The following is a 20997-nucleotide window of genomic DNA, read 5'->3' on the forward strand; positions in this document are numbered from 1 at the left end:
ACCAGAGGAAAAGAGATCTTATAGAATGGACAGTGGCAGACGAGCAACACATAAAAACAACAAGAAGAGATGAACAATCAACCGAAGATTTAGCCCAATGAGCAGAAATGCTGACTCTACTGACTGGCACCCCAGACCACTAACGATGCACTGTTAGAGCAAAACAGATAAGCAAGAAACAAGTGCTAAAGGGACGAATAGGAAGTCGATAATAGGTGGGCACTTATGGAAGACCTTGCATAGGATAGAACTGTATTTTAATGATTGGATGATGCTGTGGTGACGACGCACCGTATGAATGTAATTGCTGTTGAGCCAATCTCTCTTTCTTTTTGTCTTTTGTGTTTTCCATATGAGAAATTCTTTCATAAAAACATTTTTTTAAGAGTGGGAGCCCAGTTCAGCGGTGAGTGTGTGAAAGCCAAAAATGTAAATGTATTGATTTATATAGCGCACTTCTACCCGGAGGCATCATAGCTCTGTATTCATACCACTGTGGAACCCATCCTGGCTTTCCTGTGAAATGTTCACTCCTGGGCACCCCCAAGGTGAAGCCAGGCATCCAAGCACTGCTGGGGCCGTTGTGGAGATTAAGCAAGCTATTGCCCAGAGTCACAGAGTGGGACCCATGATTAGACTAGGCACCGAGGTGAGAATTATCAGGTCCAGGGAAATTGAGTCCAAGAGCCGCCAAGGTGGGAATTGAACCCTAGTTCCAGGGCAGACCTCTGCATCAGGGTCTGCCGCTCTAACCATTGAGCCGCACTTCTCCACAGAAGGGCATTCATTTTGCTAGGTATATCCTACTAAATATGAAAGTCAGAATACCCAGGGTTCTAAATATCGAGGAACAAATATTAAAAAATATCAACAGGTAAGTAAATCTATATTTCTGTACTAACTCCAGATATTTGTACTCACGTGGTACATAGATCTTCCAGGTACGTGGATGTGGAGTTAGGAATAGTAAATTTATACTTCCCTATGTGCACTTACCTTACGATATTCTCTCCTCGATATTCCTCTGTGTCAGTATTCTCCATGTTGATATTCAGCTGTTCAATCATTTTGCTTGTGTTTGAATCCTGCCCTCTATTTAGAGGGATTATCTTGTTGTTGGGCACTTGCCTCTGTTGTTTTAATTTACTTTGGGGCATTCTGCTTCTAATGTTTCTTGTTAGTGGTGTGTGGTTAGGGGCCTCAACCAAGAATTGCACAGAACAGGACGCCTGCTTGCTTTGGACTGAAGCCCTGGTTGGGCCCAATTGTGCAAGCAGGGTGAGAGTGGCATGGTCTTTAATGGGAGTGCGGTGGGTTCAGCTTCCGCTGCTGGAGCATGGATGGTTCCCTCATTAGCAGAGTCTTAATCAGGTGTGTCGCAGGCAGGTCGGCCTGACATTGTGGCATGGTTAGATGGTGTGCTTCCCTGGTACTCCAAGGTTGGGGGTGTCTGCTGCACTCTACAGTGGTTTCAGAGGGGTAACGAAAGTTTAAGGCCCCCCCCCCTGCGATGTACCTGGGGGCCCCCCGCTCCTGATTTTATCCAGAGCGCTCAGACCTGAGTACTGTGCTAAGGGGCCCCCCTGCAGATGGGCCCCTGCACCGCGGGGGATGCGGGGGCCCTTATTACGCCCCTGAGTGGTTTATCAACGGCAAGGTCTGAGGAGGACAGCTTAGCAAACGCCAGGAGGTTGGTAGCTCTGCTTGGGATTGGGAATCAGGTTCAGAGCTCATCACAGCAACACCTTGGCCAGAGTGCAGCCCTAGGGAAGTCATGATTCAGCTGATGGCTGTGCAGGGTACTTGCTCTTGACCCAAGATGACTGCTATTGGGGGGTGAGGGGGTACAACATGTTTCAGCACCAGGTGATCAGCATGGAGGGCAGGGCCCATCAGTTAGCGGTGTTGCACAGCCACATACGCCGGTGTGGATGGTGCCACCTGTTGAGCAAAAACCTGGGGACGAGGGCTGTAGGGAAAAGGTGTGGACGCACCCTTACATAGATTGAGCCTTGGCTTATTCACATATCCCAGAGTCCAATTGGGTTTGAATTTGTCATAGGAAAATGGTAGATGTCCCTTTGGTAAACGAAAAGACCAGTGGCCTTCCACAACCTTGATATTTTCGGGGATCCGGATTTACACAGTAAAGGGTGTGTGCATTCTGCCTAAAGAGAGGGTGTCTGCTTTCAAACAGTCTATTCCAATATGTCTGGGGCCATGTAAGCGCACATTGCATTAGCTTCAAATGTTAGCTGAACTGAATTTTGCACAGTGCATCATTTCCATGGGCCGCCCTTTCTCAAGATCCATTTCTCAAGTTGTGTCTCTTTTCAAATCAAAACATCAAAAGACTGGGTTGCATTTAGAGAGAAACAAGATTTGAGGGCCTGGCCCGTATTCCTCCATGTTTTTATCAGTTATGTGGTCTGGCCTGCCCCTTCCATGTAAAGTCAAGAAGTGTTTTCTTGTGGGACAATCCTGCAATCTGAACGTGTGCCCACAGAAGGCTGTCAGGCTGATGCAAGTCTAGATTGGTGAGAAATGTTTCTTTTCTTGGAGTTATTCCCCATTGAGCTCGCCCTGTGCATTTTAACCTGTCATTACTGTGATCGGTCTGTGCTTTTCAGGTCTAACAACAGGGTGGCGGTGGTCAATTAACCAGCAAGCAAAGTTCAAGCTTGAGTTGAAACTTCTGAAGGAAATTGTCTTGCTATGATTAAAAAAAACAACATGCTGTAGCATGGGTGATGAATGATACTCCTGCTGCTCTGTCTTGATTTAAATTTCAGGTCTTCCGACACTTCCTACCAGAGGCCCCGGCAGGGCCCGCCACTTTCCCCATGCATCTCTAAAGTCTTGGTGCACTCTCCTGCCAGACCTTATTCCAGCCAGCGTAGCTCCATAGTTAAGACAAGCCAATGAAGGAACATTTCAGCATTGCCTGTCTTTTTGTTGGAGGGGTTGATGGACTGGTGGTTTCCTTCTAGAGGTATGGATGATGTTTATTGCTTGAGGAAAAAAGGCAGGTCAGCAGCTTAAGCTAAGGGCGCTGCCTTGAACGTTTCTGCTAAGATAGTTGGGAAATGCTATTTCTCCAGCTCCTTTCTCATCAAGAGAGCCCCTAGGGACTGGGAAAGAATGGAGGGGGGTAAAATGGGTCTCTAGGAGGCACACTGACATGCTTGGCGTTGTTGTAGCCATCCTTCCGGGGGCATGTGCTACAGAATTTGAGGTTTTGCTCTTTGGAACAGTTTTGCAGTTTCTGAGGCATTCAGGGTTAGTGAATACCCCATAAACTCAAAGACTGATTTGCATGGCAGGTGACTGCTCGAAAACATTTGTTGGTATGGGGCGGTCTCTCTGTCTGTCTCCCTTTCTCAAAAGCTGACAAGTCAGTGAGGCGGAATCACAGCCTTAAATAGAGCTCCAGGGAACCTGTATTTCCAAGTTAGGGGGCTCTATGTGAGTATATTTGTGTGTGCCCTACTAGGAGGCCAGGGCCTTGTTTCTACATTTGTACATCTCATGAAACGGTCATTTTAGGTTTTTTCTAATTTCCTGTTCATTGTGCATTAGGTGTCATGTCTCAAGGGAAGGTCTTGGTGAATGGACATGTTTACGGTCTTATGTGCGGTGAACCCAAGAAGCTGGTTTCAGGATGAGATGGTTTTGTGTGTGAGGCCTTTGACTAGGAAAGTTGAGACCAGCCATTGAAAGAACCCAGGCCATGGCTTTCACCACATGACTTGGTTATTCTACACATCAGTGGTGATCATTAGGCACAGCAGGGCTAGCATGGTTTAGCTGATCTTGTTGGTAACTGAGCTGTCCCAGCTAACGCATCATTTTACTTATGCGGTGGTGGCATGGTCCCGTGTGATTCCCAGGCTGGTATGGTGGGACAGATGTTCTCTGTTAAGGCGCCTAATGAGTCTATTAAATGTCTGAACATAAAAATTCTGAAGTTACTGAAAACGTATCCCCGTAGGTCCATCTCTCATGGGTATTTCTAGGGCGAGAGGTTCTTCCTAACAGATCAGATGCATCTTTCTCTTGAGGGCAATGAGCTCTTTGTGCAATTACTTTTCTCTTTTTCAGCCCAATTCAAGGAACAGACTGGGGTAAGTTGAAAGGGAGGTAAACCATGCCAGCCTTCTGGTCATCTTGACATCTTCAAGGCAATAACACACCATTGGCGGGTTATTACCTGGAATACTGGTTTCATTTCGACCTCCAAGTATTTGGAGTATTAATATTTCTCAGGGGGGTTAGGATGGACTCTGCAGCCAGTCTTAGTGGCTTTTCATTTAGCGGATTGCTTCCCTTTGGTGTCTCTTTGCAAGTTATGGCCCTTTAGCCTGCCTATCACTCTGTCGTGTGGCAGGGTGATACATTTTTTGCAAATATGGCCTAGTTTTAGAAACCATAAACCTTCAGGCAAAATGCAAGCTGATTCAGTTTATCAACCCCAGCCAGGGAATCTGGTGGGATGAAAGACGCAGACCTCGTCCTTATTACTTGAGCATGGTGCCTACCTGACAATGAGCCCTATGAGACTACATGGTGTATTCATGAGTTCTGGAATTCCTTTCACCATGGATAAACATACACAAGAATCCTACACTATATATATTTGAAAAGGCTTTATAAAAAATGAATGCCCAGATCTTGTGCAGATTATATGATTAGATGTAACTATAAAAGTTGTCAAATAGTGTCAAATTAAATTGATTTATAAAAACTACATTAAACAGAATTGCAACATTGTTGATGGTATTCATTTAATTAAACCATCTAAAATTCTGGGACATGTAACTTAGCTAAGTAAAAAATGTGTTGTCTGTTAGCTTCTGTACTTTGAGAAGGTTGCTGATAGGAGCCTGGCTCTAGGATTTATCGGCCTCCACTGAGTATGCTTGCAGCTCAGCTCGTACAAAGCTCCCAAGAAAAGCTGAACATGCTTCTCTCACAAATCTATCGCTATATCATGCTTACATATGCTTTTTTGTGATATGTTTTTAATAATATTACAGTGAAAAAGTCACACACAGTACTTGATCAACATTTCGGCGACTTATACAGTACATTAAAACCATTTAAATATGGTTTCCTGGTTATTATGAAAAGACTAGACCTCGTAACAAGCGATGTACAATGCAAGATTTAGCATATGATGAATTATTTTGCATATTTGTTAAAATACAATACATGTTACAGATCAAATACACATATGAATAATTGACCTCCATCCATCAGGAGTGCCCAAACACTGCTCCAATTTAGGAAAGAGTTAAAGACTCACCTCTTTAAAGAACACTATATTATAATAATGTTACTAAAGGAAGCATTCATTTATAATTGAAAAATGTGCACTCAAATAGATGAATATCTGAAATGTAATGGAGGCTCACAAGCAGAAAACGCACAGCATACGCCCGAGTCACCTTGGGGGTTGTCTGGGGGGAATGCTTGGTTCGCATTTGAGCGGGCCTTTGATCCCAACATTCATTAGCTTCAGGAATTTACATGTAGGTGGGTCTTCTCACACTACTGTGTGGGGGCCTCTGATTGGTTTTGAAGACAGAGGGCAGACCATTAACTCACAAAAATATGAATATATATGCTAGGTGATGAATGGTGAAAAATGTCCTAGTCTTCAATACCCTGTATTGGGATCAAAATAGTGTACAGATTTGTAGCAGTGCCTTGAACAAGTATGTTTTGCATGTTTTTGAATATGTGTTGTATTATCCCTAAGCGATGTCCATAAAATAAATACGGGGCCTCGGACTTGGTTGGTATTTTGTACAATCATTGCGGCAGCTGGGCCCCCTCCATCTGATAGGTTTAGTGGATATAAAGCGGAGATCTACGTAGGAGTGAGAATTCAGGAGTCAAATTGCGAATGCATAGAGTATTGATGGAAGTTGCTTGGGGGGGGGTGGCAACAGGACACAAGTCCCCAAAAAATAGTGAATAGGACTAATTAGCATTTATAGTTCACAATAAGTAAAGTCACACCTCTATAATATTCCCCACTTAAAGCTGAAGGAGCGTATTTGTATTTATGTAGAAACGTGAAAAGAAAATGTTTTGATTTGTTTTACGTTTTACAAATCAAATGCATATTTTCCTCATTTAAATGTGTAATTGAGCAAAGAAATGGCTGAATGAGCCACTATTTTAATACAGTTGTGTGGAACATGGTAACAGTAAACCATGTTTAGACAGTGAACAAAATGTTCCGGATGTATTTTTGAACAGTGAAACTTTCTGGTAATGCATGTGTTTTTAGGTCGCAGCCTAAAACATCCTTGGGATTTTCAAAAAGTTGACTTAGGAATGCATTCCGTCCCTTGATTATCATTGGCTTTGTAGTATGTAACTCACATTTTCTGGCTTTCTATTTGCTGGCTTTATTTTCTTTAGGCTCTCCAGGTTCAGTTTGTCCCTCCCATTGCCTAAAGTGTGTTTACTGTATTCTACCACGAACTCCCTTTCTGTAAACAGGCCTTTAAATCTTGTTCTTACACTGTCACATTTTCTGTGCATTCAAAGACCAAGGTCAAATGTCAGGCGCTGTCTTCCAAGGGTGCTTGGTTAGTTTTCTCTCTCTGATTTCAAAGTGAGAGGATTTGTGTGACAGTCTTTCTCCATATTGGAGGTAGGAAAGAGGTTTTTTCTAGCATATGACAACATTTAAATGAATTGTATAAGAATTTATTTCAGTTTAAATCAGAATTTGGAACACAAATGAAGCACAGTTTTAGCTATTTCTGAAATGTTTTGGAACCAGATCCTTTAATATGATCAAAACAAATAATTACAATAGGTGGTGCAATTTTCATACATTTTCGTTTGTGCACTGTATAGTTTTTCTAGTAAAACTGTATGTCTATGAAAATGTAATGGTCATTTCAATTGAAACAGTGTTGTCTGTAATGACAGTGCGCAACCATACCATGCATTCTCCACTCTACTCAGCACCACTTCACTCCACACCACTGAACTCTACTCTTCCCACTCCCCATCACACCACTGCACTCTGCACCAGTCCACTGTACGCCACTGCACTCTATGCTACTTCACGCTACGCCTCTCTACTCTACCCTTCATCACTTTATTCTATGCCAGTGCACTTTACATCACTATACTCTATACCAATGCACTCTTTGCCACTACACTACACTACTACAGTCTAGGCCACACCAATCTACTCTGCACAACTCCACTCTACGCCACTGTACCCTACGGCAATCATCAGCACTGCACTCTACGCCTCTTCACTCTATGCCAATATACTCTACAGTCAATCAATCAAGTGGCTTGTAGAGCATGAGTACTCACCCATAAGGGTCTCAAGGTGCTGGGAGGCAAGAGGGAAATGCAGATCTGTTGCAAGGCACTGTGGTTCAGCCGAAGAGCCAGGTCTTGAGGTCCTTCCTGAATTGAGGCAGTGACGGTGATTGCCTTAGGGGGGGAAGAAGGGTGTTCCAAGCCTTTGCCGCGAGGTAGGAGAGGGATCTTCCCCCAGCCGTGGTCTTGCAGAAACGTGGGATGGCGGCCAGGGGCTGTTGGGCGGAGCCGAGGTCTCTGGTGGGTGCGTGGAATGAGAGGCGGTGGTTGAGTTATGTAGGTCCTGTGTCGTGTAGGGCTTTGTAGGCATATGTGAAGAGCTTGTAGGTAACTCTTTTGTTGACTGGGAGCCAGTGGAGGCCTATCAGGTGGCTGGTGATGTGGCTACAGCGGGGGATGTTGAGGATGAGACTGGCGGAAGAATTCTGGATGCTTTGCAGTTTCTCTAGGAGTTTCTGTGTGATGCTGGTATAGAGTGCGCTGCCGTAGTGGAGTCTGCTGCTGATGAGTCTTTCTGGACTCGGTAGGGATCAACTTGAAGATCTTTTGGAGTAGGCGTAGTGTATAGAAACAGGATGATGAGACTGCATTGATCTGGTGGTTCATGGTAAGCGAGGAGTCCAAGATGATGCCGAGATTTCGTGCATGAACTGTGGGTTTGGGGGGACGTCCAAGGTCTGCGGGCCACCAGGAGTCATCCCAAGTGGAAGGGATGGAACCCAAGATGAGGACATTGATCTTCTCTCAGTTTAGCGTGAGGCAACTGTCCTTCATCCAGGTGGCGACAGCCTTCATCCCGTCGTGGAAGTGCTCTCTGCGACTGTGGGTTCGTTGGTGATGGAGAGGATTAGCTATGTGTCATCAGCGTAGGAGACGATGTTGAGTCCGTGATTCCTGCTGATGGCTGCAAGCGGGCCATATAGATGTTGAAGAGAGTGGGGCTCAGGGAGGAGCCCTGATGCATTCTGCAGCTGATTTCTGTGTGTTCCGATTGGAACAGTGGTAGCCTGACTCTCAGTGTTTGGCCGGTGATGAAGGATCGGATCCATTCCAGGGCATTTTTGTGGATGTCGGTGTTGTGGAGTCTTGTGCATAGGGTACTGTGGGAGACGGTGTTGAAGATGGCTGAGAGGTCCAGGAGGATGAGGGCTATACCTTTGCCTTAGTCCAGGAGGGTGCGGACGTTGTCTGTGGCAGCGAGGCGGGTGGACTCCATACTGTGATTGCTTTGGAAGCAAGATTGAGAGCGGTACAGTATGTGGTCCACCTCAATGAACTTGGAAAGTTGGGCGTTGATTGCCTTCTCGAGGACCTTGGCTGGAAAGGGGAGCAGAGAGATGGGTCTGAAGTTCTTGCGGTCCTTCGGGTTGGCAGAGGGTTTCTTCAGCATGTTTCCAGTCTTCCGGGAATGTGGCGGAGTTGATGGAGCAGTTGATGGTGCGGCAGAGTTTGGGATGATGGAGTACCAGAACTGCTGAAGATATGGTACGGACAGGGGTCCAAGGGTGATCCTGAGTGGATGCTCTTCATGATCTTGAGGGTGTCAGAAGTGGAGGATGGGGGTAGTCCAACTCATCAGGGTTTGCTGGGGTCCAGTGTCGTTGGGTGCGGTGGTTGTGAGTGGGGTGAGAGGGTCTTGGGTATCAAGGTAATTGGAGCTGTTGTAGATCTCCCTAATCTTGTGGTGGAAGAAAGTGCTGAGGTTGTTGCAGAGGTCTTGGGAGGGTGGGATGTCTGATATCCCTGTGCTGGGTTTGGCAAATTCTTTGACCACGGTAAAATGTTCCTTGCTATTGTGCGTGTTGGCATTGATCCTTTCTTGTGGGGCCTCTTTCTTTGTTGTTGTGATGAGGTGGTGATGTGTGGTGACAGTGGGTTTGAAGGCTGAGCGGTCTTCCACAGTCCTGCTGCACCTCCATCTTTTTTCCAGCTATCTACAGGAGCATCTGGACTCTACACCACTTTACGCCATTACAATCTATGCCACTCTATGCAACTGCACTCTACCCTGCACTAATCCACTCTATGCCACTTCGCTCTACTCTGAAACAATCAACTCTCTGCCACTGCACTTTACGCCACTCTATTCTTAACCACTGCACTCTACACAACTGCACTCTGTCACTGCATTCTACTCTGTTATGTTATGTTATATGGGGTTTTATAACGCGCTCAATTACTACTCAATTACTGCTGGAGTATCCTGGCGCGGCATAGAGTACAGTGACTCTGCATCACTGTACTCTATGCCACTCTACACTTCTGCACTCTGACACTCTACTCCACTGCATTCTCCACCACTGAACTCTGTGCCACTGTACTCTGCACTATATGCCACTGCTCTCTACTCTGCACCACTCTATGCTTCGCTTCTCTGTGCCACTGCACTCTATGCCAATCGGCTCTACTCTGCGTCACTGCCATTTACACCACTCTACTTTATGCCACTGTACTCTGCCCCACTCTACTCTGCACCACTCTACTCTCTGCTCCTCCAGTCTATTATGCACCACTCTGATCTATGCCAGTGCATTCTATGATGCTTTATTGTATGCCGCTGAAGTCAATGCCACTGCACCCTATGCCACTACACTGTGCAACACTCTACACCAATGCACTCTACACAAGTCCACTCTACTCTATGCCACTCCAGTGTATGACACTCCATCAGCAACTCCACACTATACCACTCCAATACACTACACTCTCTGCCACTCCACTCTACAATACTCTACTCCACTCTTCGCCAATCCACTCTACGACACTCCACGCGATACCCCTCTACACCACTAACTTTTAGCCACGCTGGTGTACAACATGGCTTAAAATACATTGGCAAAGCCAATAGCACTATCATATGCCTGACCTATTGGCTTTGACATTGCTTGTTTACTTTTGTTTTCTTTTTCAAGCTTCAAGCACAAAATCACTGCTTGTTTGTGGTTTATACAGCAATAGAAGGGTTAATGGTGTGAAGTTCTCTGTTACCGCTTAGATAACAGATTAAAAGATAACCTCCTCTGGGCCTCTTTCATAAATGAAGGGATACTACCAGTAGGAAGGGAGTCTGAAAAACACATTGAGGCCAGGTTACATGCATAAAGTGTTTATACATACAAACAGCTAAAATGCTGGGGCACAAGGAGACAACTCTCAGCCTCATTTGGCATTGGTTAAAGAAGTCCCAGCTCTAAAACTCTGCGGCCTTCGACTCGGTCCATCACAACTTGTTGATGGACCGGTTGCGGGACTGCGGAGTCTAGGGCAAAGCCTGGAAACTATTGAAGTCCTTCCTCTCTAAAATACTGCCTTTGTTGCCAAGGGACAGTCAGCGCTTGGTGAGCACTTCACTGATTATGTCAAGGCTAGACTATTGCAACAGCCTATATCTGAACATTCAGAAGAGAGGAATACCCAAGTGTGTTTTCACTACCTATGAGGCCTGCTTTTGCCATAGGTTAAGATAAGGAGGTGGTTGACATTACTTTGGACTGCAATAGCGGATTGTAGTGGAGCAGCCTCATGATGTTCTATATCAATGGACGCTGAGTGCCAAACCCCTTCCATTGGTAAAGGGGTTTTACTCGCTTAGAAATGCCACTTATGGAATATGGACATTTTTAGGCTTCAAGAGTCTTGGGGACCTTGATGTCTGGCTCCAGTGGACATGAGGAGTGGGGAGAGCACATCTGTGCATTCTCCAAACGACAGCCATACACTATGGGCATCCCACAGAAACGGTAGACCTCTGCCATTTGAGGGCTGTAATTTGAGGGCTGAATGGGATAGATTGAAGGTAGAGGTTGTGACACTTAGCCTCTAGAGGCCGGATCATGGTCCCACTAAAGATTAGGATCTACATTCCACGGCCCCATGGCAGACAGGCCTTCAATTTAGGGGATTATTTACAACAAGGGGTGGTGATGGACAGAGTCTCTGAATTAAGCAGAGTACTCTCACCCAGTCAAGAGATCAGGGCTAGATCCAACACCGTTTTTTAGCTCATTGCACCATCCCAGTTTCAGAACCTGGCTGTATGCAAATTAGTCTGTCCCTGGCCCAGTGCATCATGGGAACAGGGCAGACCAGACTACAAAAGCCAATTCTTACACTGGGAAGGAAACAAGCTTCCGGGGACCGGTTTCTGCCATTTCAGGCGTCTTCGGCCCGGCTTGCTTGAATCTTGATGGTGCAATGAGCAAGGGACTCACATCTGAGTATACCCTTCCACGCTTAGGGTGGACAAAATTATTTACAACAAGGGGTGGTGATGGACAGAGTCTCTGAATTAAGCAGAGTACTCTCACCCAGTCAAGAGATCAGGGCTAGATCCAACACCGTTTTTTAGCTCATTGCACCATCCCAGTTTCAGAACCTGGCTGTATGCAAATTAGTCTGTCCCTGGCCCAGTGCATCATGGGAACAGGGCAGACCAGACTACAAAAGCCAATTCTTACACTGGGAAGGAAACAAGCTTCCGGGGACCGGTTTCTGCCATTTCAGGCGTCTTCGGCCCGGCTTGCTTGAATCCTGATGGTGCAATGAGCAAGGGACTCACATCTGAGTATACCCTTCCACGCTTAGGGTGGACAAAATTATTTACAACAAGGGGTGGTGATGGACAGAGTCTCTGAATTAAGCAGAGTACTCTCACCCAGTCAAGAGATCAGGGCTAGATCCAACACCGTTTTTTAGCTCATTGCACCATCCCAGTTTCAGAACCGGGCTGTATGCAAATTAGTCTGTCCCTGGCCCAGTGCATCATGGGAACAGGGCAGACCAGACTACAAAAGCCAATTCTTACACTGGGAAGGAAACAAGCTTCCGGGGACCGGTTTCTGCCATTTCAGGCGTCTTCGGCCCGGCTTGCTTGAATCCTGATGGTGCAATGAGCAAGGGACTCACATCTGAGTATACCCTTCCACGCTTAGGGTGGACAAAATTATTTACAACAAGGGGTGGTGATGGACAGAGTCTCTGAATTAAGCAGAGTACTCTCACCCAGTCAAGAGATCAGGGCTAGATCCAACACCGTTTTTTAGCTCATTGCACCATCCCAGTTTCAGAACCTGGCTGTATGCAAATTAGTCTGTCCCTGGCCCAGTGCATCATGGGAACAGGGCAGACCAGATTACAAAAGCCAATTCTTACACTGGGAAGGAAACAAGCTTCCGGGGACCGGTTTCTGCCATTTCAGGCGTCTTCGGCCCGGCTTGCTTGAATCCTGATGGTGCAATGAGCAAGGGACTCACATCTGAGTATACCCTTCCACGCTTAGGGTGGACAAAATTATTTACAACAAGGGGTGGTGATGGACAGAGTCTCTGAATTAAGCAGAGTACTCTCACCCAGTCAAGAGATCAGGGCTAGATCCAACACCGTTTTTTAGCTCATTGCACCATCCCAGTTTCAGAACCTGGCTGTATGCAAATTAGTCTGTCCCTGGCCCAGTGCATCATGGGAACAGGGCAGACCAGACTACAAAAGCCAATTCTTACACTGGGAAGGAAACAAGCTTCCGGGGACCGGTTTCTGCCATTTCAGGCGTCTTCGGCCCGGCTTGCTTGAATCCTGATGGTGCAATGAGCAAGGGACTCACATCTGAGTATACCCTTCCACGCTTAGGGTGGACAAAATTATTTACAACAAGGGGTGGTGATGGACAGAGTCTCTGAATTAAGCAGAGTACTCTCACCCAGTCAAGAGATCAGGGCTAGATCCAACACCGTTTTTTAGCTCATTGCACCATCCCAGTTTCAGAACCTGGCTGTATGCAAATTAGTCTGTCCCTGGCCCAGTGCATCATGGGAACAGGGCAGACCAGACTACAAAAGCCAATTCTTACACTGGGAAGGAAACAAGCTTCCGGGGACCGGTTTCTGCCATTTCAGGCGTCTTCGGCCCGGCTTGCTTGAATCCTGATGGTGCAATGAGCAAGGGACTCACATCTGAGTATACCCTTCCACGCTTAGGGTGGACAAAATTATTTACAACAAGGGGTGGTGATGGACAGAGTCTCTGAATTAAGCAGAGTACTCTCACCCAGTCAAGAGATCAGGGCTAGATCCAACACCGTTTTTTAGCTCATTGCACCATCCCAGTTTCAGAACCTGGCTGTATGCAAATTAGTCTGTCCCTGGCCCAGTGCATCATGGGAACAATTTAGGGGAGACATCTGTAGTTCAAAGGGAAAACCCCTAAAACATCTTGAACTTCAAATACACATGACAGTATAACTATGAGTGCCTTCCTTCAGCAAAGGGTGAGACGTGTGACCGGAGAACCCGGACTGCGTGGTGCACATTGTCAGAGGACTTTGTTGTGCACATGGAGGATAACTGTCTGAATAGAAGCTGGCCTGGGCCGAGGACCTACTGAAGTGTGCTCTCCAAGAGCCCGACCATAGACCTCCTGTTCTCTTGGAGATCTCATGGATATCAAAGATCTTCTGTGAGGGACCTACACGATCTAACTGTGCCATCTGGAGAGCGGTGCCCTCTCAAGTTCCCACCATCGGCCACTGAATCTCAACTGGTAGCATGGTGCAAGCGTGGAACTAAGACTTGTGCCTGGCGACCGGATTGTCTAGTGTGGAGCCCCAGAATTCATGCTCGCATCTAAGATGTGTGGTTCCTATAATGCGGGGACTCCAATACTCATAAGTGTCTAGTTGGTGGTGAGTGGATTCACCAGTTGTGGGACCCCGCATGCCCGTTTATCTAGTGCCTCATTGAACCTCCTGTGCCTCTGCTGAACTTGTGCCTGTGTGTGTGACTGGACTGGTGTTGTGCAGCTGTATCGTCGTGCACTGAACGTGGTGCCTCCTTTCAAGGGAGGTACAGAATTGCATCTCTTCATTGTGTGTGATTGGAATTTCCTGGTGCAATCCATCTTAATGAACACCAGACATGGTTCCTCCTTTCCAGGGTGGTGCGGATTTTGCAATGCATCGTGTTTGAAAGATGAAGTGCTTAGTGCAACTCATTCCAATGCACACCAAGTGCTGTGCCTGGGTATCCTGAGCACAACCTGGGTCATCGTGTATCGATCCGGATGCCTCATCCTATCAAGAGGCTTCCCTGTGTTCCTCCCCATTCATTGGTTGTTCCCTTGCTGACCCTCATCGTGGCAGACCAACTGCCCTCTCCACACCTGGCCCTTCCTGAAGACATCTTGGCATCAGTTAGTAGCGAGAGCTATTGACTGGGTTGAAAAAATGCTTCCAAGACATTTTGGATGTGGGTGAAGAGACTCGCGTGACTCCTGTCAGGAGTCCTGCAACAACTCACTTCTCTTGACTATCACAATAAACCGGCATGGCTCATATCTTTCCTCCCAACACTTCTGAGTGAACAAATGTCTTGTACCCTGACTTTGACTATATTACATGCTGTTGGTAATAGCTAGCTGCAGCTGGTGTTCCCCGGTTTGTTTGAAAAGGCTTAATAGCTTTTACAAATGTTTTACCATGCATATGCCAGGCAGAAACATCCAGAAAATCCACCAGAATAAGCATCAAGCAATCAGCATAGATTTCCTCAACATGAACCTTTCAGAAGACAGCCCTCATCAAATGAATCCCCTGCACCTGTTCCTTGCTATTAGCAATTAGAATGGGACCTTTGTGAACATTCTAAAACACCTTCTAGAAGACAGTCTCATCAAATTAATCATCGGCACTTGTTACTTGCTATAAGCAATTCAAACGTGACCTTTGGTGACTGAAAAAACAGTATATGTACACAGGGGATGCCCCAAAAGTGGGCCCGAATATGGGGAAAATGGAACGCCTACCGTGGCAATATATGTGAGCCTCCCCAGAGGACGCTGGGTCTGATGTTAGCGACTAATTAGAGATTAAAAGGGACGATTGTGTAATGAGCGACAAGTCTACTTGGCTTTGTAAATCCTTGGGAATCTGAAAAAGACTATAGAAATGTTGGAGAAGAAATGTAAATATATACATGTGTGTAACGGCAATAATTATGATATGTGATTATATGAACATGTACCGTTTCTTGTACCTTGTAAAATAAAAATAAATAAAAAAAACGTGACCTTTGTGAACATTCTAAAGCACCTTCTAGAAGGCAGCCTCATCAAGTTAATTATCTTCACCTGTCCCTTGTTACAAACAATTAGAATATGACCTTTATAAACATTCTAGAACAGTCTTATTTAAAGACCATCCACACTCCTGCCCTTCGCTTTGCCTCTTCGTCTGCCACTTACCTGTTTTCCGGCTTCCAGGACCCTGTCTTGCCAGCTCCCTTGATCCTCCTGCTTCGACCTCTCCACAAATGAGCGTCTTGCATTAGTCTCACACCTGGATAGAAAAAAGAACAAGAAGAAAAGAAGAGACACATTAACAGACCCGATTTTACTTCACACTGAGCTCAGTCACAACATTGTGCTGCAAACAGTGTTTTTGTTCAACTTGCACATACTGTTGGCAGATCTCTGCCAGAGAGGACTTGGGTGAAGCTGAACCCATCCAATTTTGCATGTGGGTTTGTTGCTGAAATCATACTCACTTCAGTTTTGAAAGTTTTGATATAGGAGTAGGCCTGGGCGGCAAATTCCGTTTGCTGAATTTGCGGAATTTGGGTAATTTCGCGTTCCGCGGAGAACGCGAAATTGCCTAAAATTCTGCGTTCCGCGACTTCACATAATGTTTTCCTTGTTCGCGTTCTCAAAGGCGTGTTCGAGAGATATTTCCCCCTGAGCACGCAAACAGCGATTGCGAACAGTAAAAAAGCATCGCGAACAAGCAATTCCGCGTGTTCACGGAATTTCTGTGTGTTCGCGGAGATTTTTTACCATTTTGCGGAGATTTGCGTAACGCGATTACGCAAATTCCGCCCACCCCTATATAGGAGCCTCTACGACAGGGGTACTCATAGTACGGCCCGCGGGCCAGGGGCGGCCCGGAAAACCTTCCCTGGCGGCCTGCGGACGCCCGAGACATCATACCTGTGTTTCCCGAGTTTTTTTTTTAAGTGTCTGCAGCAGCGCGAGAGACTCTGCTGCTCTGTGGGGGCTGCCGGCGGCCGATCCTAGGAATGGCCAGAGTAAAGCTGCAGGGGCCTAAGAAGAGGTGAAATACAAAGGCCTCATTAACATGCAAATGGTCTTTTAATGACCTGTGAAGTGCTCGGGTGCGGCTGTGAGCGTGTGTGTGCCCCGGCTGGCACACAGGCAGGGTAAGATGACAGAGGGTGACAGAGGGAGTGGGAGGGAAAGGGAGGGGGAGACGGAGAGGGAGTGAGAGGGAGTGAGAGGGAGTGAGAGTGAGAGGGAGTGAGTGAGTGAGTGGGAGGGAGGGAAGGAGTGAGAGGGAGGGAGGGAGTGAGAGGAAGGGAGTGAGAGGGGGTGAGAGGGAGGCAGTGAGAGGGAGGGAATGAGTGAGAGGGAGGGAGTGGAAGGGCGGGAGTGAGTGAGAGTGAGTGAGTGAGAGTGAGAGGGAGGGAGTGAGAGTGAGTGAGAGTGACTGAGTAAGTGAGAGTGACTGAGTGAGTGAGAGTGAGTGAGAGTGAGAGTGAGAGGGAGTGAGAGGGAGTGAGTGAGGGTGAGAGGGGGAGAGAGGGAGTGAGTGAGGGAGAGGGAGTGAGTGAGGGAGAGGGAGTGAGTGAGGGAGAGTGAGTGGGTGTGAGTGATAGGGAGTGAGTAAATGAGTTGGAGTGAGTGAGTGAGAGGGAGGGAGTGAGTGAGAGGGATGGAGTGAGTGAGAGGGATGGAGTGAGTGAGAGGGAGGGAGTGAGAGGGAGTGAGTGAAAGGGAGTGAGTGAGTGGGAGGGAGGGAGTGAGTGGGAGGGAGTGAGTGAGAGTGAGAGGGAGTGAGTGAGAGTGAGAGGGAGTGAGTGAGTGAGAGGGAGGGAGTGAATGAGAGGGAGTGAGAGGGAGTGAGAGGGAGTGAGAGGGAGGGAGTAAGTGGGAGTGAGTGAGTGGGAGTGAGTGAGAGTGAGTGGGAGTGAGTGAGTGGGAGTGAGTGAGTGGGAGTGAGTGAGTGGGAGTGAGTGAGAGTGAGTGAGAGTGAGGGAGTGGGAGTAAGGGAGTGAGCGAGTGAGAATGAGTGAGAGGGAGTGAGTGAGAGGGAGAGAGTGAGAGTGAATGAGTGAGTGGGAGTGAGAGTGAGTGGGAGAGGGAGGGAGAGGGAGTGAGTGAGACGGAGAGGGAGTGAGACGGACAGGGAGGGAGAGGGAGTGAGACGGAGACAGAGAGGGAGGGAAAGGGAGGGATAGGGAGGGAGACGGGGAGGGAGGGAAAGGGAAGGAGAGGGAGGAAAAGGGAGGGAGACGGAAAGGGAGGGAGTCGGAGAGGGAGTGGGAGGGAGGGAAAGGGAGGGAAAGGGAGGGAGACTGATAGGGAGTGAGATGGAGGGAAAGGGAGGGAAAGGGAGGGATACTGATGGGGAATGACATGGAGGGAAAGGGAGGGAGACTGATGGGGAGTGAGATGGAGGGAAAGGGAGGGAGACTGATGGGGAGTGAGATGGAGGGAAAGGGAGGGAAATGGAGGGAGAGGGAGGGAAAGGGAGGGAAATGGAGTGAGAGGGAGGGAAAGGGAGGGAGACGAAGAGGGAGTGAGATGGAGGGATAGGGAGGGAGACGGAGAGGGAGTGAGAGGGAGGGAGAGGGAGGGAAAGGGAAGGAGAGGGAGTGAGAGGGAGGGAGAGGGAGGGAGAGGGAGGGAAAGGAAGGGAAATGGAGGGAGAGGGAGGGAAAGGGAGTGAAAGGGGGTGAGACAGAGAGTGAGTGAGAGGGAGGGAAAGGGAGGGAGATGGAGCGGGAGTGAGAGAGAGAGAGGGAGTGAGAGAGAGGGAGTGAGAGAGAGGGAGTTAGACAGTCAGAGTGAGACAGAGGAAGACAGGAGAGAGGGAGGGTGAGAGGGAGAGAGAGCTAGAGAGAGGGAGGGAGACCGAGAGAGAAAGAGAAAGAGAGATGTGTGTATGCCGGGACGGCTCAGTGGACGAAGGCGTCCGCTGCAGGGACCTATGATCAACCTCATGGTCAGTTTTATGTTGTTGCTCTAGCCCCTCCCCCACTGACCCTGCCCCCCCACCGATGCGGCCATCGGACACAAACCAAACTGTAAATTTGGCCCCCGAGAGAAAGTTTGTGAGTACCCATGCTCTACGACATTCAAAATGAAAACAAAACAACAGAACTAAAGGTTGGTTGAGATTTGAAAAGTTTTCAGGAGGTGACACCTTAAGAGAAATAGTTAATATTGAACTAAAGCCTTATTATTTGTTTGTTTAAAAGTACCATATCTGCCAGTACCATTCATCAGACACGTGTGAATGCCCGCTGCAGTGTTGCTGTTGAGTAGACGAGCCACAGCATCCTTGACTCTATACGCTTTCTCCGGCCCAACCACCTTCCCCCTAGGATTTGCCACCACAGCAGTGTCGCCTCCTGTAAACCGAGGGCAAGTCTAGGGAGGATTTGTGAACTAGCGACGCCACCCCATTGGAGTCATCTGGGATCCAGGTAGCTGGCTCACAACAACTCCTTTGTGTTTTGAGACCTCTGGGTGAACTTCCTAAGTGGCTGCTAACCTCTCCCTTGTTTACATCTACCTCCTAATAAAAACTGGTGCATATTCCCACCTGCTTCCCGAGTACCCAGACAGTGGGACTTCAACCGTGTGCGGCCCACTGTCGGGGGGCGGGTTTAGTTATCTTCCATCCAGGAGTATAGGACAATTGGGGTGGACTAGAAGGTGGAAGGAAGCTTGGGCCGTGGAGTCTTCAGATGGTGTACCATTGACCTACTGTGTACCATTGGCACTGCATTAGGGTGCTGAATATGTTTGTGTGTGTAAGAGCATGCCGTATGGACTGGCTGATATGTGTTGCGCCACTTAGTGGTGCAGAGTGGATGTGTGTGAGTGGGAGTGATCGTGTGAGGACCGCCTGTGATTCACAACACTGGCCAGCGGTGCCGCGTTATACATTAATTGTTGCCAAACGCACAGTACCTTTCGACATTGGGTTTCCTGTGTGGCTTGGGCTTGCAGTGCTGCTAAAAAGTGTTCTATTTCCACGTATGTGTATAATTCTGATATTGTGCAGCGTATATGGGAGCTCTCTCTCAATTGGGGGGGGCTAGAGTAAGAACTGTCTACAGTGTGAATAATATTGATATCATAACAATACGAATGGTCCTAGTACTGCTAGTAATATTTCCAAATGTGTTTTATGCCCAAAAGTATATGATAGCCATGTTATAATGACTGAACATGTGTGTTAAATGTAAACGTTTTTACATACATCCTGTGTGAAGTCTCGTTTATGTTGCTCAGTGTATTTATCGCAATCGGGTGCTGTGTCTTCGCTTCACACATTGCCTCTGTAGTGAGCCGGTCTGGGCAGTGCCAAGCTACCCAAGGGTGAGCATGGGTTGTTCAGCGAGCGTAATTACCTGTCCTTGACGGGTGCTGTAGTTCTACCTGGCGTGGGCATACCTTCAGCCAACCAGATGCTAACGCGGGATTACTGGTTACTAGTTACCTTACCAGATCCCAAACCAAGTCGACTGAATCGTTGGTACCTGTCATTGAGTAAAAGGTAATCTAACAATAGGTCAATCAATTAAGAACTTACACCACTCTAAATGACCACTGACCAGGATTAAGTTTCAAAGATTTAATATAAAGTCAAAGATAACTGAAGATACAAACTTCTCAAAATGAGATTCAGAAGATAAATTGGTATCACTATGAACATGAACTTTTTGAATAGTCTGAGTCTGAAAAACAGAATAATGAGTACAATTTCAAATAACATGAGCGTTGCCAAAATGGATACAAGTTGCAACCTCAGAGTCATTACAGAAAAGAAAATTCAGGTTAGTCAGTCCCTACACTATATTAAGTGACATCCCTACTTAACAAGATCTTTACCCCTCTAGGTGTCAGCCGTGGTGACTCCCTAAGAAGATCACGCACTTCTCTTTGTCTCTTCTCTGATAATGGGTCTCTCCTGATCAGCCTATCTGCATACCCATCCGCTTCCTTAGGCTCCCAAAATCATCTGCTCTACTCTCCTCCCCGGGTCGCTTTCCCTAATACCAAATCACATTTCCAATAGAAACGCCCCTTGGGACGCCCCTCACGTGGTACCTCTTTGCGCGGTAAACTCCATGATGGTACTCTTCAAGACCCTCGTTATAGTTGACCTTGGTTCCCGGGCTTCTTCTCCAGTGCGCTGATACCCCCTGAAATTCCTGGAAACTCCTACAGGCCTGCGCCAAGCGCCACTGAACAAAGCCCCTTTCATTCTAGCTGATTAGGACCCTCGCACCTGCATACAGTCCGTCCTGCAGTGGGCCTCAAATTCCAGACTCCACCATATCTTTAGGTCGTAAAGCACACTCGAAGCTCTGTGCTGGACACCTCTCGACTTCTCCTCTAACGAGCACATGGCACATCAAAGGAGATGACATTATCAGTCCAGGCCTCCTTGATTTACATGAAGCGAGTCCCTGCACTCTAAAACATTAACTTGATTTAAACAACATTCTTAACTAGCATACGTTTCTAAAACAACACATCTATAAAACATATATTTCAAACTTAATTCGATAATACATTTGTGGAAGAACCATGTTAACCCCATCTCACATTATTTTAGCA

Source organism: Lissotriton helveticus, chromosome 3_2 (assembly GCF_964261635.1).
Source record: "Lissotriton helveticus chromosome 3_2, aLisHel1.1, whole genome shotgun sequence".
Taxonomy (NCBI): Eukaryota; Metazoa; Chordata; class Amphibia; order Caudata; family Salamandridae; genus Lissotriton; species Lissotriton helveticus.